This window comes from Kryptolebias marmoratus, linkage group LG22, assembly GCF_001649575.2.
Source record: "Kryptolebias marmoratus isolate JLee-2015 linkage group LG22, ASM164957v2, whole genome shotgun sequence".
NCBI lineage: Eukaryota > Metazoa > Chordata > Actinopteri > Cyprinodontiformes > Rivulidae > Kryptolebias > Kryptolebias marmoratus.
Genome location: NC_051451.1, coordinates 8716183 through 8725117, shown reverse-complemented (window position 1 = coordinate 8725117; position 8935 = coordinate 8716183). Strand labels below are relative to the sequence as shown.

Below are 8935 nucleotides of genomic sequence, written 5' to 3'. Positions count from 1 at the left end.
ATATATATATATATATATATATATATATATATATATATACATATATATCTGCTTTTATTTTTGATTATGTCGCTTTCGGTCTTCCATACTGAAGAAGCTTTGAGTTGAAAACTTGTTTTCTTTAAAAAGAAATTGAAAAGAAAAAACCCCTGCAACAAGTGGGGGACGAGGGAAGTGTCAGGCCTGAAAAACTCCTCTGCAGATGAAGAAAATCCGAAAATCTTTAAGAAACAGGAACAAAAACAACAAAGACGTGAGAGATGTTTCATCTGGATGTCAGGTTTTCAGCTAACAGCTCTTCAGTATTGACCTGGTTGGAGCTAAAATCTATGGAGCTATTTTCTGTCAAACTGTGTTATCTTTGGCGGGGTTTTCATGGATTTATCTCAAGAAATGGGAACTTTGTGGCAGGCTGATGGTTACAAAAAGCCTAAAGATCCCATTTGAACTTTCTTTTATTGTTATGTGTCGACAAAACTTTGGTTCAACCATGTATTATAGGAGCAGTTTTATGCCTGAATGAGTTAAAAATAATTTCTCCTACTCAGAACACCAAAGTTATAACCATCTTGGTCAAGTCTTAAAAATATAGTTAGCAGCCATCTCAGAGTATGTGTTGAGGATGACTCTCAGCTACTGCCACGTCAGATTTTAGCTCAATATCTGTGAAACTGTCCCGAGTTGGAGTCGTTTTTGTGTTCGCCAAGGTCGCTCAGCTGTGGCAGCCATCTTCATCTTCAATCAATCTTCATTTTTCTTAATGTCGTCCAGAGAATCTGCTTTTTACTGTTCCACCTGACAGCGTCGGACATTTCTGTTTCTGTGACCCGTTTCATGCTGTTCCGTTTGGTTTTCTGTTCCCAGTTTGTGTCCTCATCGTGTTCTCTGCTCCTGATCTGGGTTTTTACAAAAACCCTGAGTGCACAAAAGTCATTAACTTATTGACTAACTGATTGATTAGATCAGTGGTTTCCAAATGTTTTAGCTTCTGACCCCAAAACAACAATGGCAAATACTTCTGACCCCAAACTACACAAAAGAAAATCTGCAAAACAAGTAAATAACTCAGAGCAGAATGACACCACAAAGAGTCTAAACTCATACTTCTTTTTTACCAAGAACTTTTGGTTTTTTATTTTTTGTGACATCTTCTCAGGCCCCAGCTTGGTGTTTTTTTGGGACCCACAGTTGGGTCCCAACCCAAACTTTAGGCACAAAAGAAGTCTGTCCTCCTGGACACTAAATATAAAGAAATAAAGAAGTTTTGATGTAATAATTATTTTTTAAAAGTTGTAAGTGTGTCTTTTTAATAAAGCTAAAACTAAGCAGACAAAGCTATCAAAGTATCAAAACACGTAAAGTAAAAGCACTAAAGTACTAAAGGTTAGCTAAAAATATCAAAAGACTAGCTTTAAATTAAAAGTAGCAAAAGAGTGGCTAAAAGCAAATGCAGCAAAAAGCTAACTGAAAGTATCAAACAGCTCTCTAAAAATAACAAAAGGCTAGCTGAAAGCTTAAAGTAGCAGAACAATAGCTAAAAGCTAAAAGTAGCTAAAAGTAATAGGATGATAAATAAAACCTAGATGTAACAAAGGGCTAGCTAAATGCTTAAAGTAGCAGAACAATAGCTAAAAGCTAAAAGTAGCTAAAAGTAATAGGATAATAAATAAAACCTAAAAGTAACAAAAGGCTAACTAAAAGCTAAAAGTAGCAGAATGGTAACTAAATGCTAAAACAAGCAATGTGGTAGATAAAAGCTAAAACTGGCTACAAGTAATGGAACGATACATAAAAGCTAAAAGTAGCAGAACAGTAGCTAAATGCTAAAAGTAGCAAAAGGCTAGCTAAAAGCTAGAAGTAGCAGAACAATAGCTAAAAGCTTAAAGTAGTAGAATGGCAGCTCAAACTAAAAGTAGTCTACGTAAACAAAAATATCACAAATATGTTAAAGCAGATTTCAAAGAAAACAATGTCTTTGAAGGAACTGAAGAGATCTAATTGTATTGGGGGGAAATATGTAGGCTTAGTTATTTTTCTTTAAGTTTAATAGTCACAAATACCAAGTGGTAGGCTATAGCACCCATCTCCTGAATTAGTTTTCATATGTGAATTATTAAAACTGTGCAAAATATGCAGAAGTAGTTAGGTTGAAAAAAAAATTCAAAATAAATAAAAACAAACAACAAAAACTAAATTAATACCGTGAATGCTGATTCTTAATAAACGGTGCAGTAAACGACCCGGGTGTTTCTGTCTCGGTCTGACTGCTGGCTCTTTAANCCCGGTTCGGGGACCGGAGCAGGATCCCGGATCGCCTCGGGCCGTTCGGATCTGCACACACACACACATACAGGTACTGAACCAAAATGTTTCATCTGTTTCTGCTGCTTTGTTTTTTTGTTTGTTTGTTTGTTTGTTTGTTTTTAGGTTTTCTCTTTCCTTCTGGGTCCGACCAGCTGCAAAACTGGACCGGGACCATGTCGCTGAGTCCGCCCGGCTCTCAGCTCCTTCAGCCGGGTCACCTGTCCGCCTCCCCCCCTCCCGCTGAAACATCACCGCTCCCCGTGAGGGTCGGATTCGTGCAAAGTTTGACATTTTCACGGTGTCCGTTGGGTTTAACGCGCCGCAGCGTCCCGGCTGGGCGGAGCTTAGAAGCAGCAGGAACAGGTGGGCGGAGCCTATGTGCAGGTGATGAACAGGTGCCCAGTTAAAGGCCTTGCTTCGAGGGATGCCAGTTTTAAACTCAGACCATCTTGTGTTGTGTCAAAGCCGTTTTGGTCACTTTTAAAACATTTTTATTTGTAAACTCGTGTGATATTGCAGGATGTCACGCTCAGAGTACCCGTTGAGGATGACTCTCAGCTGCTGCCGCATCAGATTTCAGCTCAAAATCTGTCAAACTGACTGACTTGTAGCCATTTTAGTGTTGGCTTGAGTTCATTAGTTGTGGTGGCGATCTTGCATTGGGCTGACTCTAAAAGGTAATCAGTTGTAGACGTACAGATCATTTTCTAAAAAAATCCATCAAAATCCATCCAGTGGTTTGTGAAATATTTTGCCAACAGACAGAGACGCAAAGAAACAGGCAAACCCAATAATGTCCATCCTTCAGAAGCGGTCAATAAATACAGTTTAAGTTGTATTCCTATGAGGTTTATGCTTCAAAAAACTAATTTTATCTGTGATTACATGACCTAAGTGATAAAACCCCTTGATTTAAAGATCAGTTTGTTTTCCTTATTGGCTTCATTTCAAAAAGATGAATGTGATCCTGTCTGTAATTGTTCCAGGAGCTGACCTTTAACGTTCAGTCATGGAGCTGTGTAAAGGACAAACAGCCTGTTATCAGCCTCACACTTCGTTGAACACGGAGCTCACAGAGCTGACGGGGTTTACTGTCACTTCCTGCTCTACTGTTCGTGCCGCGTAAACATGACCTCCGACCTTAAGGTCAGCAGGTTCAACGGCTCAGTTCTGACCTGAGAGAGAGAGAGAGAGAAAAACTGATCCAGTCAGCGTGTTTGATACAACCTGTCGGACATTTCTGATATTCAGTTTGACTCGGTGTGAACACAAATGAGAAATGTCTTCCTTCTGTCTCCAGTTCTATCAGAGCTTTAAAGAAATAGTTCAGCTATTTCGAAGTGGGGATCGGTGGAAAGGTTACGAGCAATAATCACATTTTCACCTTAAATTGTGGCGTGCTTGTCTCTTGCTGACTTTCATGCCAGAGTTTCAAACTAAGATCATTTTATGTTGAAAAATGACAGAGTTAAAGCTGTTTTGGTCAAATCCTATAAATAAGGTTTTGGACAATCCTGTCTGATCCTGTGAGACCTCGGGAGATTTGATAGCACTTAGAGTGTGTGTTAAGTCAGCTACTACCACACTGAATTTTAGCTCATCATCTGTGAAATTTCACAAGCTACACGTAGCAATTTTGGTTTCCTAAGGTTGGTTAGCTGTGGTAGCCATCTTGAATGGGGTTGACTCTAAAAAAAAGTATATAAAAAAATAGATGTACAAATAAAAGTAAAATAAAATAAAAGTTATCGAGTTGTATATGTACATTCATCGATTAATTTCTAAGAGTTTCATTACAATTTGCTGCTGGTTCATGAGATATTTTGCTAACAGACTCCAATAGTTAATGGCAAAGTTTTACAAACAGATCTTGTGTGATCTGTAAATGCTTATAGTACGCGATGTGGATGACTCTCAGCTACTGACAGACCACATTTTATCTCAGTGTCTGCAAAATTGGCTGAATTACAGCATGTTTGGTGTTGGTTAGCCATGGTGGCCATTTTGAATTGGGTTTATTGTATAAGTTAATGAGTTGTAGATGTCCACGCAATGATTACTTCCTGAGAGTTTCATTAAAATATGTTTAGTGGTTCATGAGTAATTTGGCTAACAGAGACGGACGAACGAACACACACGCAGTCTTGGGCAAAAACATCGTCGCCCTTTGCCTTGGGAGGCAGTTAATAATTAACAGGTGAAACGCATGCTTTGCACATGTTTCCCAAATGATTTTGGAACAATAAGATAAGCTTGTTGGAGAAATTCAGTTCGGAGAAATGAAGTTTAATTCTGAATGAACTGAAGAGCCAAAGGCTTGTCCAAGTTGGAGCAAGAGCAAAATGGTTTGCTGCCATCCTAAAACAACTCAACTGGGGGGGAAAATGGAATGCTCCCTCTGGGTCAGGGATGAGTCTGCCTCAAGTTGAGGGGTTCTGGTACCTGGGTGTCTTGTTCATAGGTGATGGAAGGATGGAGCAGGAGACAGGTGGACGGATTGAAGCCTTGTCCACAGTCTCCGGTGTATCGAGGGGAAGAAGGAACTAAGACAAAGGGTAAAGTTCTTGATTTACTGGTCCATCTATGTTCTGACCGTCACCTATGTTCACTGAGGTATGGATCATGACCAAAAAAAAGATGGATCCTGAATACAAGCAGCTGAAACGATCCCCCAGGAGAAGCAGGAAAGTGTTTCTGGGGACAGAAATGTCTGATTTTTCCCTTCCTGGACCTGTTGCATCCATGCTCCAGATCCCGGAAATGAGGAAGAAAATAGATAGATGGATTAAAACGTTTTTTTTTTTTTTTTTCAAAATTTCATAGCTGTTAATTCAGTTGTTATTTCGTAAACATTTACATCGCTGTCAGCTTCATAGCTCACGGTGATCTGCAAGTGTGAACAGTGGCAGTAGCAGCTAGCTGTTGCTTTAGCATCTGCTGTCCTGCTTTTAGCTACAGTTCAGCTCTTTTCAGCATCTGTTTGGCTAATTTTAGCTTTAGCTTCTGATTAGCTTGCTCCTGTTTTGCTTGTTTTAGTCTTACCAACTTGGTTTCAGCTTCAGCAAATTTCACCAATATCATTAAGCATTCACACTGCATTTTCTGGGAAAAATGCGATTTTTCTCTGGTTTAACTTTCGCATCCAGCTCCTTGTGTTTGTCAGATGTCTGATTAATGCCATAATGAAACCTCTGATGTGAGACTAAATGTGTGAAATCCTCCTGTTTAACCTTTCACCAGCCTGGGAAGTCTCTGTAGCGTCCCTGTCAGATTCCTCTCTGACACAAAAGAGTCTAAACTTAGCTGCTGATATACGAAGCTGAGCAGATCAGGCTGTTCTGGGATCAGCCTCTGAGTCCCCGCTGACGCCCCTGACAGAACGCGTTACATACGTGAACCGGTGCGTGTTACTGGACCATAAACCCCTCTGGATTCCTGCCGTGGTTTCGTGATATTCTGCTCCGCAGAGGGAGAACTTCAGTTTTTCTTTGGGGAACTTTGTATTTAATCAGATCAGAGATTTTCTCACACATTTGGTGTCAAACTGAAGATCCTCTGAACATTTTTGATCCTCTATGACTGAACCATTCAGAGGAGATTTTAAACCAAACCTGGATTCAAATTAAAGATCTAGCATTGCCCGCCACCTTCCGTGTCAAAGTGTTAAATCAAGATCATCTTATGATAAAAGACGATGGAGTTATAGCTTTTTTGGCCAAACCTTGAAAATGATCTAATGCACAATCTCATGCTGTATTATGATTTTTTTTGTTCTGTATTTGTGCTCAAGCTACTTGTTGAAGATGACTCTCAGCTAATATCAGACCAAACTTTAGTTCACTATCTGTAAAACTGACTGAGCTATTGCCATTTTGGTGTTGGCTAATTTTGATTAGCTGTGGCGGCCATCTTGAACCAGGTTGACTTCAAAACTTAATCAGGTGTAGATGTACATCCAATGATTATTTTCTGAGAGTTTCATGAAAATCTGTTTAGTAAGTCCTGAGATATTTTGCTAACAGACAAAAAAAATTGAAGCTAACAATTAATGTCAAAGTTTTAAGCAAAGATTTTGTGCAATACATAGTGCTCGGAGTATGTGCTGTAAATTATGCACAGCTACTACCACACCAAATTTTAGCTTAATATCTATGAAATTGACTAAGGTATAGCCATTTTTGTTTGGTAAGGACGCTTAGCTGTGGCAGCCGTTTTGAATCAAATTGACTCCAAGATGTAATCAGTTGTAAATGTGCAGCCAATGATTACGTTCCTGAGAGGTTCGTTATATTCCAATCAGTGGTTCATGAGATGCGCACATAAACATAATCAAAAACACTGTCTCCCTTTCATCTTTGGTGGTGGATCATAAACTTAAAGACTTTCTACATCTGTCTGTTCCTCTGCAGACAGAAGCTGCTGCTGGTTTCTGTTCTTACAGCACGTCAGGGAGCTTGATTTATGTTTTTGTTTTTTTTTGTTTTTTTTTCGTTTTCAGGTTTTACAAACAGACATGACTCATTCTCAGAGCCAAATCCAGCATCATCATCACTGTGCTCCAAATACCCACCACACCTCCAACGTCTGATCCCTCCACAGCTGAAAATAGTCCCCAACAAATGCAGCGTTCCCTCCAGTTTGAGTAATACTGCAGGATCACTGATCGGATTTAAAAACAGCAGCGCTCCAATTACAAACTCACTCAGGAATCTGTTGCAGGCTACAGAGGAACTTTGGACGCCTGGTTTTTATTCAACAGTTTAAAGTTTATCCTCTTTTTGGGGGGCTTTTTGAGACAAAAGTTGAACATTTCGGATCAAATGAGATGTTATCTGAGTTATTTTTTTCTGTTTAAAGCAGAAATCCTTAAAAAGCTTTCAGCCTCTCTAGTTTAGTTTCTTAATATAATTTCTGACAAGCATATGAATATATTCATTAGGTGTTTTAATATTTTACAAACATTTGTTTTTAGAGTCACGACAAGATGCTCCACCGAGCTTCAGTACATTCTGCTCTTAACTTACAGAGAAAAATACAAACAGTAATGAAACAAATTAAAGAAACTAAAGAAAATCTAGATCTATCTGCTGCTTGAAGTAACTCTTGTCAAAAACACTGATTCCTTCTTGTTTCTGAATGTTGACTGAAGCTTTAGTGAAATTTATAATCACTATTATTTTTAAGAGCTGCAGACAAACCAGACACTGGTTCACATAAAAGTGTTTTTTAAACATGGCATCTCGTTGTGTTTTAGTTTTATGAAACCTTCTCCTGTTGGGTATCGGCCACATTCTTTCCTCTACCTTGTAGTTCATCATTTATCATCATAGGTCACCCGACAAAGGATCAAGTAGGTATAAAAAATCAGCAGATGCAGCTATGATAATGTGTATCAATTTGCATTAATATGTTTTTTTTTATTTTTGCTGACAGCTTAAAAAAAATTCCTCCTGTAAAAACTTGTCAAGCAATTTTCAGTGGATGTAGATCAGATCTTTTGTGTGAGCTGCTGGGGTTTCTCATTTTAAGGACAAGGGACACTCTTTAAGGACAGTGGTGTTCATATTTGGACAGAGAATTTGCTGTCCTATTTTATTTGCCTTTTCTAAAAATAAAAAAAAAATCCTCATAGTTTTAAAAGGGTTAAAGTCAGTTTAATAGACTGGAGCTTTTTTTGGGGGTGGGGGGTGGAGGGGTCTGTACTCATGCAATTCAGTGTGATTCCAAGTGAAAATTTGTGCATTTTCTTTAAACTTTATGTCTCCAAATAGCCGCGAGCAGTCACAGCCTAGTGAGATGCTACCTTAAACAACCCACAGGAGAAAATGGGAAAAGAGTGATTTGCATGTGAGTTCAGGTTGCACAGACAGACTCCTCACTGCAGTTTCAAAGCTTTGAACTCCAAACTTTTCTGTGTGAACTGAGAATGCTCCAAGTATGAGAAGAGAAACATCCTCAGGAGACAATAATAATTCCAGTTGCCTTTGATTGAACTTACTAAAACTGGACTTGCTCCCCGATTTATTCTCATTATCAGGCACAGATGGGCATGCCCCATCCTTTGTACACCATAGCTGTGCTCAAAGTTGATATATTTTAATCTTTTGATGGTTTCTGCCCCTTTTATGATGAAAAAAGCCAAAATTTTGACATTTTCAGGCAGGATTTCCTATTTGCCAACGCAGAAGGAGAAAACGATCTGCTTAGTCTGTTTGAAGAGTTTGATTTGTTTCATGTAAAAACTGAAATCTTTGGTGTTTTGTATTTCCTGCTGGGTGAATAAAGGATCTTCTCGGTGTGATTTAGATGTAAAATGGTTGACTGTTCAGGCTTGCAGCCTGATGTGTCGTCTGCTGCTGCTGCTGACCTTTCAGCTATCAGAAGCTCTCAGCTCGTGGCCTTTAGGTTTGGTCTTTATCGCCACCGAGATAACAAGATGTTTCCTGGCGTTGCTCCTGATTGTGTCCGAGGGAGACCCTGTTTGCTGTAGGATGAAATGGGGGTGCGGGCTGGGGGGGCTCTGGAAGAATCTGCCGGGTCTATATTAACCCGGTGAATCACGGCGATGCCTGGCATACCAGGTGTCCCCTTTCACGCCATATAAGTCCACCCCCCCCCTCCTTCTTTACCC

The 8935-nt window shown here is 39.4% G+C and overlaps 1 protein-coding gene across 3 annotated transcripts in view; it reads left to right on the top strand.

The window, feature by feature from the left end:
• Window positions 1-2271: 2271 nt before the first annotated feature.
• Window positions 2272-8935, top strand: part of LOC108247405 (LIM domain-binding protein 3) — a 55458-nt gene continuing 48794 nt past the window's right edge. For 2 of the 3 annotated variants that reach the window (XM_025010421.2, XM_025010419.2), the window contains exon 1: window positions 2272-2353. The gene's annotated coding sequence lies outside the window, so the exon portion shown is untranslated. Of the gene's footprint in view, window positions 2354-2647; window positions 2668-8935 lie in introns of those variants that run through there. The other variant, XM_025010420.2, reaches the window with a different exon arrangement.